Source organism: Silene latifolia, chromosome 9, assembly GCF_048544455.1.
Source record: "Silene latifolia isolate original U9 population chromosome 9, ASM4854445v1, whole genome shotgun sequence".
NCBI classification, from domain to species: domain Eukaryota; kingdom Viridiplantae; phylum Streptophyta; class Magnoliopsida; order Caryophyllales; family Caryophyllaceae; genus Silene; species Silene latifolia.
Genome location: NC_133534.1, coordinates 149,994,363 through 150,012,839, shown reverse-complemented (window position 1 = coordinate 150,012,839; position 18,477 = coordinate 149,994,363). Strand labels below are relative to the sequence as shown.

The following is an 18,477-nucleotide window of genomic DNA, read 5'->3' as shown; positions in this document are numbered from 1 at the left end:
AAATTTGAGTGGTATTACATTCATCCACTATGTCCTCAGCATCAATTACCACACCACTATCAGAGGAGTCCTTAACCAGATGTAATTCCATACCCACAGGCGACTTGGCGATACGCTCAGCCCAGGTAGGTTTTGACTTAGGAATCACCGGAACAGATGGAACCGCTACCGACGGAATAACAACAGGAGTACTAGTTCGCGGCGGCGAACCACCAGTGCTAACAGAAATATGATTCGATCTAGGGTTTCGGGATGTCGAAGCCGCGAAAGCATGTGAAATACAGTCATTCAAAATAGGTACCTGAGGAGTAAAATGAGTCTCTTCAGCAGCCAGCTCCGATTGGGAACGTCCCCGACGAGGAGGAGCAGGCGGCGCAGTAGATTTTTTTAAGCGAGGCATGACCGGAAAAGGAAAAGAAAAATCGCCCTAGAGAGTGCCTCTCAAGCATCCGGTATCCTATATTTGGATAAGAGGAGGATGTTCTTCTTAGCAACCTTTAGAGTAGTTAATATCAATCAAATATCTCTTTAATTTTATAATCAACATTTAATCAAGTTTTAATACAAGTTTTACTTCCTTAATCTCTCTCTCTTGTTCATCCTTTATTTTGGGTAATTGAAGATTATTTGGGTTATTATTGGGAGATTGAAAACCTCCCAATCAAGCATCAAGTACTTCTTTTATTCTTTGATTTATTATTGGAATCATTAGTAGGTATAATTCTCTTAATCCCTTTTTAATTATTGTTAATCACTTTCATTTATTCATCATGTTTTACTTTGTTGGTGTGATTGACAACCTTGCTAGCATGTTCAACATGATAATGAGTGAGTAGTGTCTTAGCTAGGGTTAATGGGTAATTAGGGGAAACAAACATGGGGAATGATTCATGCTTAAATTAATATGCTTTCATAGTTTATTTGCTTGCTTGTTGTGAACTCAAGTTATGCACATGTTATGTTTGATGAAATGCGAGCCTATGAATCCTTGCACTTTTTACCCATCAACTATCTTTTCAATGAGACTTGTAAGACATAAACCAACTCGAGTCTCATTAGACCATGCATATAGTTGAGTAGGGAAGATTAAGTCGACTTGTAGGTGTTGTACAATCTAATCGATTCGGCTCCGGGACCCAAACTTTCCTAGGATTGTAAGATATAAACCAACTCGATCCATCACAACAATAATTGCTTGCTTATAATTTGAGAATATGTTTGTATGATCAATTCCCATGAATCCCCTATGACCCCATGACACCCTAGCGCCTTTTATCAATTGTTTACACCCCTTTTAATTCATTTTGCTTGTTTACTTTTATTGCTATTTAGTTTAGTGATCTTCTACTTCAAACCCCAATTGTGACACCCTTAGACACCACTAGTTGCAATAGAAATCTCATCTCAATTCCCGTCCCTTGGGATCCGACCTTTACTTGCCTCTTTACTAATTTTAGAGTTGTTGGTGAAGTTATAAATTGTGTTTTGGTCTAGGTGCTCCTAGCGACAAGTACTGAAAACTAAACCCCTCACGAGGGATCACGACTAAGTATCTTGAGCGAGCACCTTTTGTTGACGCCCCATTTGCCTCATGAGCCTTTCGGGATATATGAAGGAAACAACCTTCAAACCAACCACCATCAAAGAACGAGGACTAGCACCCGAAGCGGGCAACCCCGTGAAGGACCTCAAGTGCCACCACGGCACCACCTAACGGATATGGGGACCGCCCTCCTCCGCCAATCTTGCGGCCCAATAGGCCTCGGTGGAAGCGAAACTATCCGGGTACAACTTCTTCCTCATGGTAAGGTGACAGAAGGAATAAGAAGAAGAATCAACAGGAGGCTCTACATACCTTAGCCTCTCCAATAGCCACACTTGGAGGATCCTTGGGGATCTGAACGATGGAGCTTCTCCACAAGAGCCTTCCTTGTCCAAAGCTTGGATAATCTCTCCAAGCACCAACCATGATGGATCTTTACCATGCTCCATTTGCTCAATCACATGGATAAGGGTCATGCTACCATGGAATTTTGGCCCCTCCTCCTTCAAGTCATCAACAAAGAGGTACACATGGACAAGGCAAAATGCAAGAGCCCTTCTCCTAGCCACCTCCGAGACATTAGCATCTAATCGGTTTGAAAAGATGTTGATAAGAGTCAACATATCCATACCGTGTGGAGCAAAAAGAAAGTTGATTTGGCTTGTTGATAACTCCAACATAAAACGGAATTTCTCCTTGTAGCACAACCGAGTCGGAGAAAGCACCGGAACACAACCCGACCACCCACTAATGGCTCCAACTTCTTCGGCAAGAGGACAAAGCTCACCTTTCGGGAAAACGAAAACATGGTGTTTTGAATCCCAAAACCGAGAACATGCTTCAAGAAACGAAGGTTGCACCTTGACTTGACGAAGCACCAACAATTGACCAACTCCCATGCAAACGAGTTGATACTTTTCGAGAGGCGACAAATCCCGGCACCATTGTCGCAATGCGTTCTTAAAAGCATCCATGAAATATTTTTGTGGAAGAAGAAGAAGAGGTTTTGTAGAGATGATTTTGTGTTTCGGATGATGAAACAATGTAGCGCAAACATCCCTATTTATACAAAATGATCAGCGCAATTTTCAGAAAAAGGGGAGAGCCGGCTTCCATCGCCAGACTGCTCGCGCCTCTTTGAGGCTTCTCCAGGATTCCCGCTGTTGACTTGTCTCTTTCAACTTGTGTTTTCCCCTGACACCTCAAACCTCCCGCCAGGAAGCTCGTGCCTCTTCGGGATGATTCAGGATGTTTTGTGTTTCCTCACACTCACATTTCCTTGTTTTCGCGTTTTACGAAATTCTACACGGTTTTCATGACGCAGCTTTAAACATACAGATTTTTCTTTCTTTTTTAAAGTGGGGAAGGGCTAGTCGCCCCGATCCGCGATGGATCGTTTCTATGTCAGTGGAAATTCCGAAAATTTTTCGCTTTTTCGCAATTTTCCATCAAAAACCAAAATCGAAGATTGATAACACGACGTCAATTTTCCTCAAAAATTCAAGCACTCACAAATTCGAGTCTTGACATCAAAAATCAAATATACTCGTAAAAATCCTTTTCTAAAAATTCTTTCCTGATGGTTTGAGTTTGAATTTTTCGAGTCAATTTCAATAATTTCGACGCAATTTAATTCACGACACGAGTTAATTGCTTAAAATTTTCAAATCATTGCCTTTTGAATTCCGAACGTGAGGATTTGTCACGGAATTTTCAAAATTTCAACTTTATCTTCAAGTCATCTTGGTTAATTTTGGTTTTTAATCAAATGCTTTTAACGTGTTACATTTAGGCGTATGTGGTACCTGTTGCTTGTTTTCTACACTAACGATGCAGGAACTAGTGCGAAGCAAAAGGAGAATCAACAGCCGACAGCGCTCCTCCGAAACACAACACAAAAAACCAAAATTCACAAAAATAAACCACAATCCAAAAACACATATATGCAAACCGCCTCACGCAAAATACATCGACACGCGTTCGATACGAACAAGTGACCGTACAAATAGGGTTCAGTACAGACACTGGCCTAAAATAACCGTCTATCATACAGACACTGGACTAAAACAACCGTCTATCATACAGACACTGGCCTAAGACAACGAACTGGGGGCTATCGGCCACCTACCGAATTAAGCACTCCCTACTCTTCCGATCAGAAAAGAAAGGGAGCAACATAGGGAACAGAGGAGCAACAACGAAAGTAGAGGTGATTACCATTATGGTAATACCCCATTCCTGCTCCACGACAAAAAAAAAAAAAAAAAAAAAAAAGATAGTGTCTTGCAGACTTCGGATGATGAGGAGGCAAAGAACCATGATGCGACGCACCACTCCGGTGCTGACCCCCAATCATCAGCCATCCTGTCTATGAGCCACAACGAAAAGGACAAACCGGCCACGTCAGCCGCCTCTCCTCCTCTACGGAAGCATCCTCCACCACCGCCTCAAATCCGGCAGCCTCTTCGGTCGTCTCTTCCCCTCCAGGATCGTCTTCCTCCTCCAGTGCCTCCACAACAGACCCCATAGGTCCCAAACGATACCCTGCAATCAAAAACACAACAAACAAAAAAACGTCAGCCGAAATTTCGGCATTACGACGGCATGAAATGGATAAATCCAAACAAAAACAACAACAACCTGCAATGCAAAACAAGGGCAATCCCGCCCAAAATCCAACCAAGCAAAACCATTCACAACAAACAAACAAAAACGACTCGCCCATCTTTTCAAGCAAAAGAGAAGTCAAAATCATTTCAAGACCCATACAAGGTCCGCCTACAAACCAAAATACATTCCCGACACAATGGGTTATTTTTCTACGGCTCAAAAAGGCAATTCATACGCTAATTTGAGCCCAAACCGGTCAAAAATTCAAGAACGACCGCAAAAAGGCAGACATGATTTTATCAAGCCTCAAGGTGACCTAAATTACCAATAAGGTCCATTTCAAGGCAAACTGACTCAATTCAAGCCCAAACAGACGCTTATTTTGTCAGACATAAGACCGTCACAAAAGGCAAAAATCCAATTTTGCCCACAATATCTAACAAAGGTCCATAAATGGTGAATACGGGTTTTCCCAACTACAATGCAACCTAGTGGGACCCACTACCCAAGCAAATAAACTTGGCATTGCGAAATGAGACGGTGTCTCACCCCACTCGTGTTTTTCGAGCATAGGGAGCGGGAACGGGGACCAAAATGCAAACTAAAAGCACCCCTATACTCCTAAACAGGTTTCTAACCTAATACAAGCATCAATTTCACTCGAAATGGGCTCAATAAAAAACGCCCAATTCGATTTTTTAGGGTAAAATTCGCCCTAATTCAATCAAGCTAAAGATCAACAAATTTAAATGGATTCAAGAGGAAATACTTACCTTGAGATGACATTGTTGATGATGGCGCGATTTCGAGCAAGCTAGAAGGTCCAACAATGGCGAATTTGGTTTGTTTGTGTCGAAAAGGGAAGAAGACGAGATGATGAATGGTATGCAGCCTGAACTCGCGTCTTTTACAGAAAAAAAGGGAAGCCCCTTTGATTCGCAAGATGGCTCGCGCCTCAATCAGGTGTCCACTTGCTTTTTCAGTGAATTTTGGGCTTTAGCCCAATTTGCACATAACAAAATTCGGATTTTCATTGACGATATTGAAAATCGTCATTTCCTCGAAGAAAAAGAAAAGCAAATAGTAAAAATTTAAAATTCTTTATTTTCAAAAAATTGAAGCAAACGACGATCAAAACCGCCAATTTAAAAAATAATAGTGAAATCAAATTCACTATTTTCCTTAAATTTCAGAAATAACAGCGAAGATTCAAAAACCGCTATTTCTTCAAATTTAAAGCGACGACAATTAAAACCGTCATACTCAAAATAATAGATGGAAATTGAATTCCACGATTCTCACCACGCATGTCAACGACGGCACATAAACCGTCATTTTAATCAATAGTGAAGATTCCAAATTCACTATTTCCATCGCATGACAACGGCGGCACATAAACCGTCACTTCAATCAATAGTGAAGATTCCAAATTCACTATTTCCATCGCATGTCAACGACGGCACATAAACCGTCACTTCAATCAATATTGAAGATTCCAAATTCACTATTTCCATCGCATGTCAACGGCGGCACATAAACCGTCACTTCAATTAATAGTGAAGAATCCAAATTCACTATTTCCATCGCATGTCAACGGCGGCCCATAAACCGTCATTTCAATTAATAGTGAAGATTCCAAATTCATTATTTCCATTAAAAGGCAACAACGGCACATAAACCGTCACTTCAGTTAAATAGTGAAAATTCCAAATTCACTACCAGCAGGGAGCTTCCTCGCGGAACCCGCTCATTCCAAAAACAGTAATAGTGAAAATTCAAATTCACTGTTTCCACGGCGGCATCACAAGTTCGCTACGTTCAAACGAGCCCATTTGGTGCGGCTATTGCCTTGATCCATTAATCGACTGTACCATTGGCTTGCGAGCCATTGTCCGCAACCCTTTCAAGGGCAGATCCCGAAGATGCCTCGGGTACATTTCCTTGTCGTGGCTGGCGAGCCTTTCTCCGCGACCATTCCAAGGACAGATCCCGAAGATGCCTCGGGTACATTTCCTTACCATTGGCTGGCAAGCCTTTGTCCGCGACCTTTAAAGGACATATCCCGAAGATGCCTCGGGTACATTTCCTTACCATTGGCTGGCGAGCCTTTGTCCGCAAACATTCAAGGACAGATTCCGAAGATACCTCGGGTACATTTCCTTACCATTGGCTGGCGAGCCTTTGTCCGCGACCTTTCTAGGACAGATCCCGAAGATGTCTCGGGTACATTTCCATACCATTCGCTGGCGAGCCTTTGTCCGCAAACAATCAAGGACAGATCCCGAAGATGCCTCGGGTACATTTCCTTACCATTGGCTGGCGAGCCTTTGTCCGCAAACATTCAAGGACAGATCCCGAAGATTCCTCGGGTACATTTCCTTACCATTGACTGGCGAGCGTTTGTCCGCAAACTTTCGAGGACAGATCCCGAAGATGCCTCGGGTACATTTCCTTACCATCAGCTGGCGAGCCTTTGTCCGCAAACGTGGAAGGACATATCCGAAGATGCCTCAGGTATGACTCCTTCTTATGGCTGGCGAGCCTTTGTACGTAGGCTAATGGACTTTAAACGACCCGCATGGATAGTCGACAGACTCTAAACTATTCCCGACGACAAGTCCTTGGCTCGTACCCTCGAGTCGCCTTGGCGTCGCCCTTCCCAACGGCAGGTCCCTGGCCCGAATCCTTTCGAGCCGCCTCGACGTCGCTTGGGTCTCTAGGTTGTAATCTTTGATTAACCTGGGGGCCCTACTTTGACTTTCGCCCTGTCCAAGCCTCAGTCAAAGTGGGGGCTCTGTAGATACCCAGTATCTGCTGAGACTCCAACAAACACCCGATGATTATCGGACTACAACATGTTTTGGAATCGCGGCGTTTGATCGACAGTTTGTGTACAACTTTACGTTTGAAAACTTAAAACAATTTCGAAAATAAAACATTTCAAAACACTTCAAAAATACCGGAGTGTTTAATGCACGACGACGGGGTCACAATGTCACTAACTAGAGTCAAAACGACACCAGCCCAAAAACCGACTCAAAAATTCAAATCCCGACTCCAACAACGAGTCAAACCGAGTCAACCACCAAAAACAAAACATTTCAAACCTTCTACCTTAAGTTTTCCCGGATTCATGAATGGTCAAGTACCAAACATGTGACTACAAAACCTAGGATAGAACAAATCATGATTGCGTTTGTTGTGAAAGCGACAACTCACCTCGAAGAACCGCGACGCGGCTTGCGCCTCTTTGAGCAGCCCAAGTGGCCACGTCGCTCAAAAATCACACAACCACTCATTCTCCTATAAATACCCCTCAAATTCCACCCATTTGAGATTTACGCGAGTGTCCGCCCCCTCTTTTCTCCCTTCAAATTCTCGACTCGACTTCTTAAGTCACAACCTGACGCGTATTTACGACCTACCGATCGTAAACACGAGCCTTACACATTGTTTGGTACCATCATCGTGCATTAAATCACTTGACCGACCATTTCGACCACTACACCATCACTAAACATTTAAAACACTCTTTTTACTTATCAAAACGGTTTTAAACCGAGTTTTTTTCGATCAAACGAGTTGTTACACTTACGTCGGTCACTCGCCATAACCAAACATGTAAGTATGAGGGTGTAAAAATCCTATTTTATTATGTTTTCATTTGTTTCATGACTATAACATGCTAACGTGCATAACATGAACCAAAACATGGAATAAACGAGCCAAAACTGATTTTTGGTCTGAGGCAGAAGCCCCTTAGGTCGCCGGTTTATCCGCGCCTAAATGGGGTGTTCAGACCAGAGATCAACCGTGTTTGTTCTCGTCATTTCCCTTTAATCCACTTTCATATTCGTAATCGGTTTTTACCATTCCAAATATTTTCGAACCCTTTTTATTTCATTTGTTTTAACCATAAAACATTTTTCACCCTTGGTTCCTCATACCATGACAGTTAAATCCGTGTTTCGGTGATAATATTTGGTTAATGAAATTTAAAAGGTATTTTAAAGCCTTTTATTTCATTTCTTTACATTTTCAAACAAACATATTAGTCACCAACACAAAGTCATCCTTGGTTCTACATACCATGCCGGATTTTAACCTGGGTACGATGATGAGTATCGACTAATTACATTCAAATGGACTTAAAACAATTAGTCCATAATCACTTTCAAAACTATTCATGTCAAGGTTGCCAAATCGAACCCGACACCGAATATTATCAAAATAATGATGATTATTCGAGTCTAGTTCTTCAAATCAACAAATGCGGTCTAAACGACCCCCTCAAGTCAAACCAGGTTCAAACACCCATTTTCAATACGTTTTATAACGTTTTCTAAAAGGTCAGAACATGGCACATAAACCGTGGGCTAACCCGCGCCTAAACATGTTCTCCATTTCTTATTTTCAAAACCAGAGGGAGGCCGTTTGTATCGCCGGCTGGCTCGCGCCTCATATAGCCACCTGATACAGGGCTTGTTCCCTTCCAGCATTAGTCTAGGACGATCCCGACTCCGGCTAACCCGTATATAGGACGGATCAGATGACTATTTGATTATTCAAAAATCGTAGTTGCAAAATGCCTTACTAAGACAAATGGATCATGTTATGCACCCTAAACCTAATACGGTAAATGGATGGTTAATTTCCGTCTTGCATGCAAATCAATCATTAATCCAACACGACATCTTATACTTGATACTTGGATTAAATCAACCGACTTAGAAAGCTCTCACATGTTAGGTTTAAGTTATTGGATGCGCATTCATGCATTTAAACCGTTTTATCAACTTTTGTATTCAACCAACCAAGATCGATCAGTAGAGGCCGCTAACGCGGGCGGGATTGGGTGTCTGATTAAAGGGCTTCCCAATACGTACCTTCACCTCTTACTCAAAAACTTTGGATAATGGACGACCTTATCCAGGGCGTACGAGAGTCATTCTATAGATAGGATGTTAAAGAGGGACGATTTCCTTATCTTTAGTACCTATGTCAAACGCTGCTTTGTGCTTCGATTTGACCGAGGTATAAAGTGGATTTCGAACGGGTTCCAAGCATCCCACAAATGCTTGGTGGCGACTCCGAACATCTCTAATCGTTTTGAGATCCTTACCGAGACGAAACCGACCGATCTAAAACGATCCGGTCGAAAGCATTTTTATGCCACCGAGCGTGGCTTTCAAAAGACCGTTGTATATCCACAGATCGAAGTGCGCTTGCAGGTGGGCCATGTCCACAATGGCATGATTGTAGTACTTGACCATTCAAGTATACCGGGTATACTTAACATGGAAGCTTTGTGATGTTTGTTTTTTATGTTTGACTCGGTTTGACTCGTTGTTGGAGTCGGGATTTGAATTTTTGAGTCGGTTTTTAGTCCGCTGTCGGTTTTGACTCTAGTTAGCGTCATTGCGACACCGTCGTCTTGCATAAAATACTCCAGGTACGTTTGAAAAGTTTTGAAAATGTTTTGTTTTCGAAATCGTTTTGAGTTTACCGATGTATAGTTATGCAAAACTGTCGATTAAACGCTACGATTCCTAAGCATGTTGTAGTCCGATAGTCATCGGGTGTTTGTTGGGGATTCAACAGATACTGGGTATCTACAATGGGTTTAACAAGGTTCATGAAAGGAACTCTTTATGGGATAGTTTGAAGGCTTGTGCAACAACTGTCACTAGGCCCTGTATTGTTTTTGGATATTTTAATAGTGTTATTGATGTGAATGAGAGAATCAGGGGAGCAGATGTCTCTTGGAGTGAAATGGCACCTATGAAAAAGATGATGGCACATAGTCAGTTACAGGAATTGAAAACCATTGGATCCTAATATACTTGGAACAATAAGCATGAAATTGGTTCTAAGGTTTACAATATATTAGACAGGGCACTCATTAATGATGAATGGTTGCTAAATTTTCCTAAATCTTATGCTAATTTCCTTCCTGAAGTGCTCTTTGACCATTGCCCTTGCTTAATAAACATGTATGAAATGGGTGTAAGGAAGAAGGCCCCGTTCAAATACTTCAACATGTGGCATTGGCTGAGCATTTCCTGGAGTTGGTAACTATTGGTTGGCAGAATAAGATACATGGGACCCCTATGTATCAAATTATGCAGAAATTGAAGGGATTGAAGAGAGGACTTCAGCAGCTGAACAGGGAAAACTTCAGTGACATTGAGAATCTTACTCAAGTCACTGAACTTTCCTTGATGCATTTTCAAGAGAAACTAAGGCTTGATCCTTTAAATGTGGAGTATTGTATGACTGAGCATGAGTGTGCTGAAGAGCTTAAAAACTTAATTAAGGCTAGGAACCTTTTTCTAGCTCAAAAGCAAAGGAACACTGGATGAAAGAAAGAGATGAGAATACTTCTTTCTTTCACTCTAGTATTAAGAAAAGGAGGGTTAGGAATAGAGTTTATCAGCTAAAAAATAAGGATGGAGTACTGTGTACCCAACCTGAGGAGATTACGACTGCTTTTGAGGAGTTCTACAAAGGGTTTCTTGGCATATCAACTAATGTTAGACCTGTTCATACTCTAAGGTTGTTAGGAGTGGTAAATTTCTTAGTGCTTCTCATAGGACAATACTTGGTGCTCCTCTAACTGATGAAGAGATTAAATCTGCTATGTTCTCCATTCCTGGTACTAAGTCACCTAGACTAGATGGTTATAGCAACCAATTTTTAAAGGACAGCTGGAATGTGGTGGGTAATGATATAACAATTGCAGTAAGGAGTGCTTTTTATTCTGGTAAAGTCCTGAAGGAATGCAACAATACTATTCTTACTCTAATACCAAAGGTTGAGAGTCCTGAGAATGTGACGCACTTTCGCCCCATTTCCTGTTGTGACACTATTTACAAGTGTCTGGCCAAGGTGATATGTAATACACTAACTGGGATACCGCCTCAGATTATCAATCCTGCACAGAGTGCATTTATTCAAGGAAGGGACATAGTAGGTAACATCGTCATCTGCCAAGATCTCATTAAGATCTGTAAAAGGAAATCCTGCTCTGCATAAGGATTATGATGAAAATTGATCTTCAAAAAGTGTATGACTCTGTTGAATGGTCATTTGTAAAGAAGATGTTGGAGGCTATGGAGTTTCCATCTAGCACTGTTCAATTGATTATGCAATGTGTCAGTACAATATCTTATTCACTTGTTGTCAATGGAGAGATTTTTGGGTACTTTCAAGACAAAAGAGGATTGAGACAAGGAGATCCCCTATCTCCCTTTATCTTCACAATTTGTCTGGAATATCTCAGCCGTCTGTTGGAAAGAATTCAGAGAGTTAAGGGGTTTAAATTCCATCTCTTATATGCAAGAATTGGGCTCAATCACATGTGCTTTGCTGATGATTCGGTGATGTTTTGTAGAGGAGATATGGAGTCTATTACCCTTATGTTGAGGGACTTTGAGACCTTCTCTAGTTCTTCAGGCCTGAAGATGATTGAGGGTAAATCAACTTTGTATAGTAATGGTCTAACTGAGAATCTAATGCACAACATTGAGGAAGCCACGGGTATGAAAAGAGGCAAGATCCCTTTCAGATATTTAGGGGTCAATATAATACCTAAAAGACTGGGGATTCTAGACTATCAATTATTAGTTGAGAGGTTGACTGAGAGAATCAGAAATGTTGGAAGTAAGAAGCTTTCATATGCAGGAAGAACAACCCTTATCAAGGCAGTGTTCATTTATTTACACACTTACTGGGCACGGATTTTCATTCTTACAAAGGCCGTGTTGAATAAGATTGATGTTTTGTGCAGGTCCTTCTTATGGCATGGGAATGAATATAAAGAGAGCCCTGCTCTAGTGTCATGGGACAGAGTTTGCAAGCCAAGGAAGCAAGGTGGTCTGGGGTTCAAACACCTTCACAATTGGAACATTGGCTCACTTGGGAAATATGTCTGGTGGGTGGAAGCAAAGGCTGATCATCTTTGGGTTCGATAGGTTTATGCCATTTATTTAAAGAAACAGGTATGGCAGACTTATAAACCTTCTTCATCTTCCAGCTGGGCTTGAAGGAAGCTCTGCTGGGTGAAGAACATTCTCAAACCGTTTCTTTTTTTATGAGCATTGGTAAGCTACTGGGCATCAGTATACTATTCAAATTGGTTACAATTGGTTGGAAGAAGAGTGGATGAATGTTATGTGGCATCCTTGGATGAGCAATAGGGTGATACAACCTAAGCATTCTTTTTTTCATATGGTTAACTGCACATAATAGGTTACTGACTCAGGATAGGCTTGTTAGAATGCACATTATTCAGGAGAACATATGTTTCTTTTGTGGGATTGCAGAGGAAAGTATTGACCATCTTTTCTTCTCTGGTGCTTTCAGCAAGAAATGTATGGGACTGATGGCTAAATGGCTGCAGGTGGCACTATCTGAGACTGATGTGATCAATTGGTGGATAACAATGAGGGTGCGGTGTCTTATGATTAAGCATATCATTGCAGCTGCAGTTGCAAGCCTGATGTACCATATTTGGTACCATAGAAACTGTAGTAGATTAGAGAAAGTTGTACCTAGGCCTGAGATTGTGTTTCAAAATCTTAGAACAGATTTATGTGCTAGAATTCGATGTAAAGGTGACCTAGTTATGTCTAGATCAGCTAAATAGTGGACTGAAAGGCTCTTTGGTCGAGTGTAAGAAGTCAAGGGAGTGTCCCTTATAAGTGTATTTGGTGATTTGGACATAATATATAACTTACCTTTTCAAAAAAAAAAAAAACTTTGGTACCCTTGCTCCCAGCAATTTTAAAATAAATCCCGCCCAAGTTGGCCTAATTGAGAAGGATAGCTTTGGTGGCCACATTGATGAGGATGCACATGCCCATCTTAGGATGTTTAAAAGCAAGGTTGCCATGATGAAGCGCAATGGAGTCCCGGAAGTTACTTTGAGATTGATGTTGTTCCCATTCTCTCTATGGGACAAAGTGGATCATTGGCTAAATATTCATGCACCAAACACATTCACTACATGGGACGCCTTAGCCAAGGCTTTTCTAGCCAAGTATTACCCATCCTCCAAGACCACTATGCTCCGAAATGAGATAACTACTTTTGAACAAGAAGATGGAGAGTCTCTAGGGGAAGCTTGGGATAGGTTCCAAGACCTTCTTGCACGTTGTCCACATCATAGGATTCCGACTTGGTACATCACCCAAACTTTCTTTCAAACATTGCTACCAAGGACCAAAGAGATTGTGAATGCCTCTGTGGGGGGGAGGATTTGATCACCTAGGAGATGAAGAGGGTTCGACCTTTATCAAAAAAATGGTTGACTCGGAGTCTAACTATGGGTCAAGAGGTAACATGTTGTGAAGAAGTAGCCGCTATCCACAACAGAACTTTTCGAGCTCAAATGCCGAAACTAATGCTAAACTTGATCTTCTCCCCAAGAAACTTGAGCAAATGCAAAGGAATCAAGTGCACCAAGCTAGTGCCTCCCATGGTCCACCTATTGAAGAGGTCATTCCTAACTCTTCTTGTGAATTGTGTGGGGGAAACAGACATACTTTTGATGTGTGTGCCGATAATGCTTGCAATGTGGGGGTATGATGACAATGTTCAAGATGTCAACGCTTTTCAAAGCTACAAAAACAATATGAGGCCACAAAGGCAACCCTACAACAACAACAACCAAAGCAATTATAACCCCAATTCCAACTTCTACCATCCGGGCATGAGGAATAGCCCACTCTTGAGTTATAAGAGCACGAATGTGCAAAATCCACAACACATCCAACCGCAAAACACCGCCCACTCGGGTTTTCTCAACCTAGGGGTGGAAACCAAAATCAAAGGAGCAACTTCGGGAATGAAAACCAATGGTCAAACAACAACCAATACCGAAATTTTGGGAAGCAACCTCAAGGTTACCAATAGTTTTGGGGTAACCAAGGTAATCAAAGCTTTTACCAAGGAAAAAATGGAAATCAAGCGAATCAAGGGTTTGGCCACAGGTTTGTTCAAGGATTTCAAGACGAAGGGTATGGCCAAGGGCCTAAGGAAACTTTTCAAGGGGGCTATAACAATAATAATCAAGGTCCCAACGAATGATTCGACAATGGATTCCCTTTACCTTTGGCTAAGCAACCGTTCCAAGAGCCGACTATGGAATCCCAACTTGGTGACATGATGAAAGTAGTGAAGAACATCCAAATATCACACCAACAAGAAAATATTAACATCAAGAAAGACATGGAGGCTCGAATGGCTTCCCAAGCATTAACCAACCACGAGACCTCCGAGAGGGTACTTAGGGAAAGGGCAATCATCAAGAGACCATGCAAATGTTAAAGATGTGAATGCAATTGAGGTGGAAGAATCTCTTGTGTCACCTAATCTAGGTGATAGTTCGTTACCAATACCCTTTGTGACAAATGAAAGGAATGATGACACATTTGGTTCAACCACTACCGAGTTTGAGAAAGGAATAGATTGTGAAATTGAAGATGAGTTTGTCCTTGAGGAGATACTGGAAGCACCAATTGAAAGTAAAGAGACAGAATTTGATCCGGAAAAAGTGGAAATGATAATAGTGGAAGAAGACCCGCATGCCGAGCAAGAAGAGGCCAAAGATGACTTAAGATATGAGAAGTTCATGAACTTAGTAAAGAAGATGGAAGCCACCTTTACATCATCGAAAGATATGCCTCTTTACTTCGATTTCCTAGCGGAAGTTGTTGCAAGGAAATGAAGTAAGGATGACCATGAGCTTGTTGCTTCAAGAGAGGAATGTAACTCAGTCATAGCAAATGAGGTGTTTTGGACATGGGCCATCTACATGCCAATTTGTGCACATACAACAGTTGGAAAGCCACGCTCGGCGGCGTAATAAATGCTTTCGAACGGATCGTTGTAGATCGGTCGGTTTCGTCTTGACAAGGGTCTCGAAACGATGCAAAGATGTTCGGAGTCTCCACCAACCAATTATGGGATGCCTAGAAACCGTTCAAATCCACTTTATACCTCGGTCAATAAAGGCAAGAAGTAATGCTTGACATAGGTACTAAAGATAAGGAATCGTCCCTCTTTAGCAAACTATCGCTAGAATGACTCTCGTTCGCCCTGGATAAGGCCTTCCACTATCCAAAGTTTCTGAGTAAGAGGTGAGAGTACGTATAGGAAAGCCCTTTAATCGGACAACCAAATCCCGCCCGCGGTAGTGGCCTGTACTGCTCGATCTTGGTTGGTTGAATGCAAAAGTATATAAAACGGGAAAATGCATTAATGCGCATACACAAGTTTTAACCTAACATGTTAAATTTACTATGTCAGTTGTTTATTCAAATATCAAGTAATTGATGTCAAGTTGGATTTAATGTTGATTTGCACGCAAGACGGAAATTAAACATCCATTTACCGAGTTAGGTTTATGGTGCATAACGTGATCCACTTGTCATAGAAAAGTGTTTTGTTAAATGCAAAGTGTAAAATACGGATTCGTCAATCTGATCTGTTTTTTTGATTCGTGTTAACCAAAGTCGGGATCGTCCTAGACGAGGGCTGGAAGGGAAACAGGACCTGCATCTGGAAGCCTATTGAGGCGCGAGCCATAAGGCGATGCAAGGGAGCCTGTCCAGGTTTGGAAACTGGAAATCAGAGGGCCTGTTTAGGAGACGACCCAAAGGGGTGTCTTCTGGTTGTTGAAAATGTTTGTTAAACCGCTTGTAAAAGGGTGTTAGAACCCGTCTTTCTTGGAAAAGGACGTTGAGACCGCTTTTATGCTAAGGTGAAGAACGGGACTTGAATAATCATCATTATGTTGACGATATTCGATGTCAGGTTCGGTTTTACTAGCTTGACATGAATAGTTTTGTAGGAAAAGATACAAAAATATGTTTGTTATGAACTAATTAGGTTAAGTTCATTGCCTTATAAATAAAGTTTAAAAAGATGCTTGATATGAACTAATTATATTAAGTTCATTGCTTTGTAATTAGTGAAAGTTCGGTATCGTACGCGGATTAAACCGACATGGTATGTAGAACCAAGGATGATTATGCATGTATGACTAATATGGTTGTTTTAAAAATGTAAAGAAATGAATAAAAGGCTTTAAAATACACTTTAAAATTTAATTAACCAAATATTATCACCGAAACATGGATTAAACCGTCATGGTATAAGGAACCAAGGGCGAATATAATTTATGGTTAAAAATATTTATCATAAAAATGATTTGACACGGTAAAAACCGATTGTAAAAATGAAATGAAAATGGAAAGAATGAACTCAAACACTTTTGAGTTCTGACCTAGGCAGCCGGTACAGGTGCGAGCTACCTAGTTGTGACTAAGGGCTTCTGCTTCATGTCAAAACTAGGTTTTGGCTCATTCAATCCGTATTTTGGACCATGTTATATATGTTTTAGCATGTTAATGTCATAAAAACAGATAAAAGAACATGAAAGAAGAGGATTAATTACACCCTCATACTTACATGATAGGTTGCTTGACGAGAAATCGACGGAAGTGTAAAAACATGTTAGGTCAGAAAACTCGGTTTAAAACCGTTTTTGCAAAGTAAGGCGTGTTGCTTTGTTTAGTGATGGGGTAGGTGGTCTAAATGATCGGTCAAGTGATTTAATGCACGATGACGATACCAAACAATGTGTAAGGCTTGTTTTTTCGATCGGTACGTCGAAAATACGTGTCGGTTGTTTACTTGGGAAGCCGAGGTTTAGAATTTTAAGGGAGAAAAGAGGGGGCGGACGCTCGCGTACCTTCAAATGGCGGCATTTGAGGGAGATTAATAAAGGATTGTGTGGTTGTGTGCGTTATGAGCGACGTGGCCGTATAGGCTACTCGAAGAGGCGCGAGCAAGTTAGCGGGTCTTCGAGCTGTCTTATCACTATCACGCATTTGGAATCATGGTTTGTTCTATCCTAGGTTTTGGATGTCATGATTGTTGTAATTGACCATCAAGTATACCGTGTATACTTAGCATGTAAGGTTTGTGTTGTTTATTTTTTTGTGCTTGACTCGGTTTGACCTGTTGTTGGAGTCGGGATTTGAATTTCGAGTCGGTTTTTGATCCGGTGTTGATTTTGACTCTAGTTAGTGTCATTGCGACCCCGTCAACATGCATAAAACACGCCAGGTTTTTTGAAATGTTTTGTTTTTGAAATCGTTTTGAGTTTTCCGACGCATAGTTACACAAATTGTCGATCAATCGTAGCGATTCCTAAGCATGTTGTAGCCCGATAATCATCGGGTGTTTTTTGGGGATTCAAAAGATACTGGGTATCTACAGAGCCTCCACTTTGATCGATGCTTGGACAGGGCGAAAGTCAAAGTACAACCCCCACTTCAATCGAAGATTCAAACACGGAGACCGAAGCAACGTCGAGGCGGGTCAAAAGGATTTAGACTAAGGACCAGCCATCAGGAAGGGCGACGTCGAGGCGACTCGGGGGTACGAGTCAAGAACTTGTCTTCGGGAACAGTTTAGAGTCTGTCGACTGTCGGTGCGGGTCGTTTAAAATCCGTTAGACTACGTACAAAGGTTTGCCAGCCAAAGGAAGGAATCATACCCGAGGCATCTTCGGGATATTTTCTTGAATTGTCTCTGGTTTGCGCGCAAAGGCTCGCCAGCCGTCGGGGGTCGAGTAATCGGGAAATAGCCGGATTTTATCAGGCTTATTTCAACAAGGTTGTGGGTAGAGACTTGTTTGTCGACTCCATGGGGAGGCCTCCGATATCCTGCTGGGGAATTTTGATGCTTATATTGGATGTTTGTGGTGCCGGAAAGAGAGAAGCCTTTGTAGCTTGAGCGTGGCTCTGGCGGATGGCGGCCTCTGTTGTCGTCATTCCTAATTTCGAATTTTGAAGAGAATTAAGGTTTTTATTGTCGTTGTTTGGAGTTTGTAGAAATATCGAATGTGAATTGCGCCATTTTCTGTTTGTTTGGAAGATGGAGGTTTTTACTTCCGTCATCCTGCGATTTAAAAATTGTGAGAAATAGTGAATTTGAACTTCAGTATTTTGCGTTTGTTTGAAAACGACGGTTTTTAATTCCGTCGTTTGAATTTTATGAAAACAACGAATTTGAACTTCGATATTTTGTTTTTTTTTGTTTTTTTGAAAATGGCGGTCTTTTAATTCCGTTGCTTACAAATTGTGGGAAATAACGAGGTTGAATTTCGTTATTTGTTTTGAAATGACGGTTTTTGATTCCGTCTTTTGAAATTTGTGAAATAGCGAATATGTGTTTCGCTATTTTGCTCTTTGTGAAGAAGATGACGGTTTTTAATTCCGTCATTTGAAATTTTGTGAAAATAGCGAATTTGA

At 41.4% G+C, this 18,477-nt stretch overlaps 1 non-coding gene across 1 annotated transcript; it reads right to left on the bottom strand.

Moving 5' to 3' along the window:
* Positions 1–13,218: 13,218 nt before the first annotated feature.
* On the bottom strand, positions 13,219–13,325 carry LOC141603340 (small nucleolar RNA R71). The gene has a single exon (XR_012525222.1). It is a non-coding gene; the product is annotated as a small nucleolar RNA R71 (small nucleolar RNA).
* Between the last annotated feature and the right edge of the window lie 5,152 nt (positions 13,326–18,477).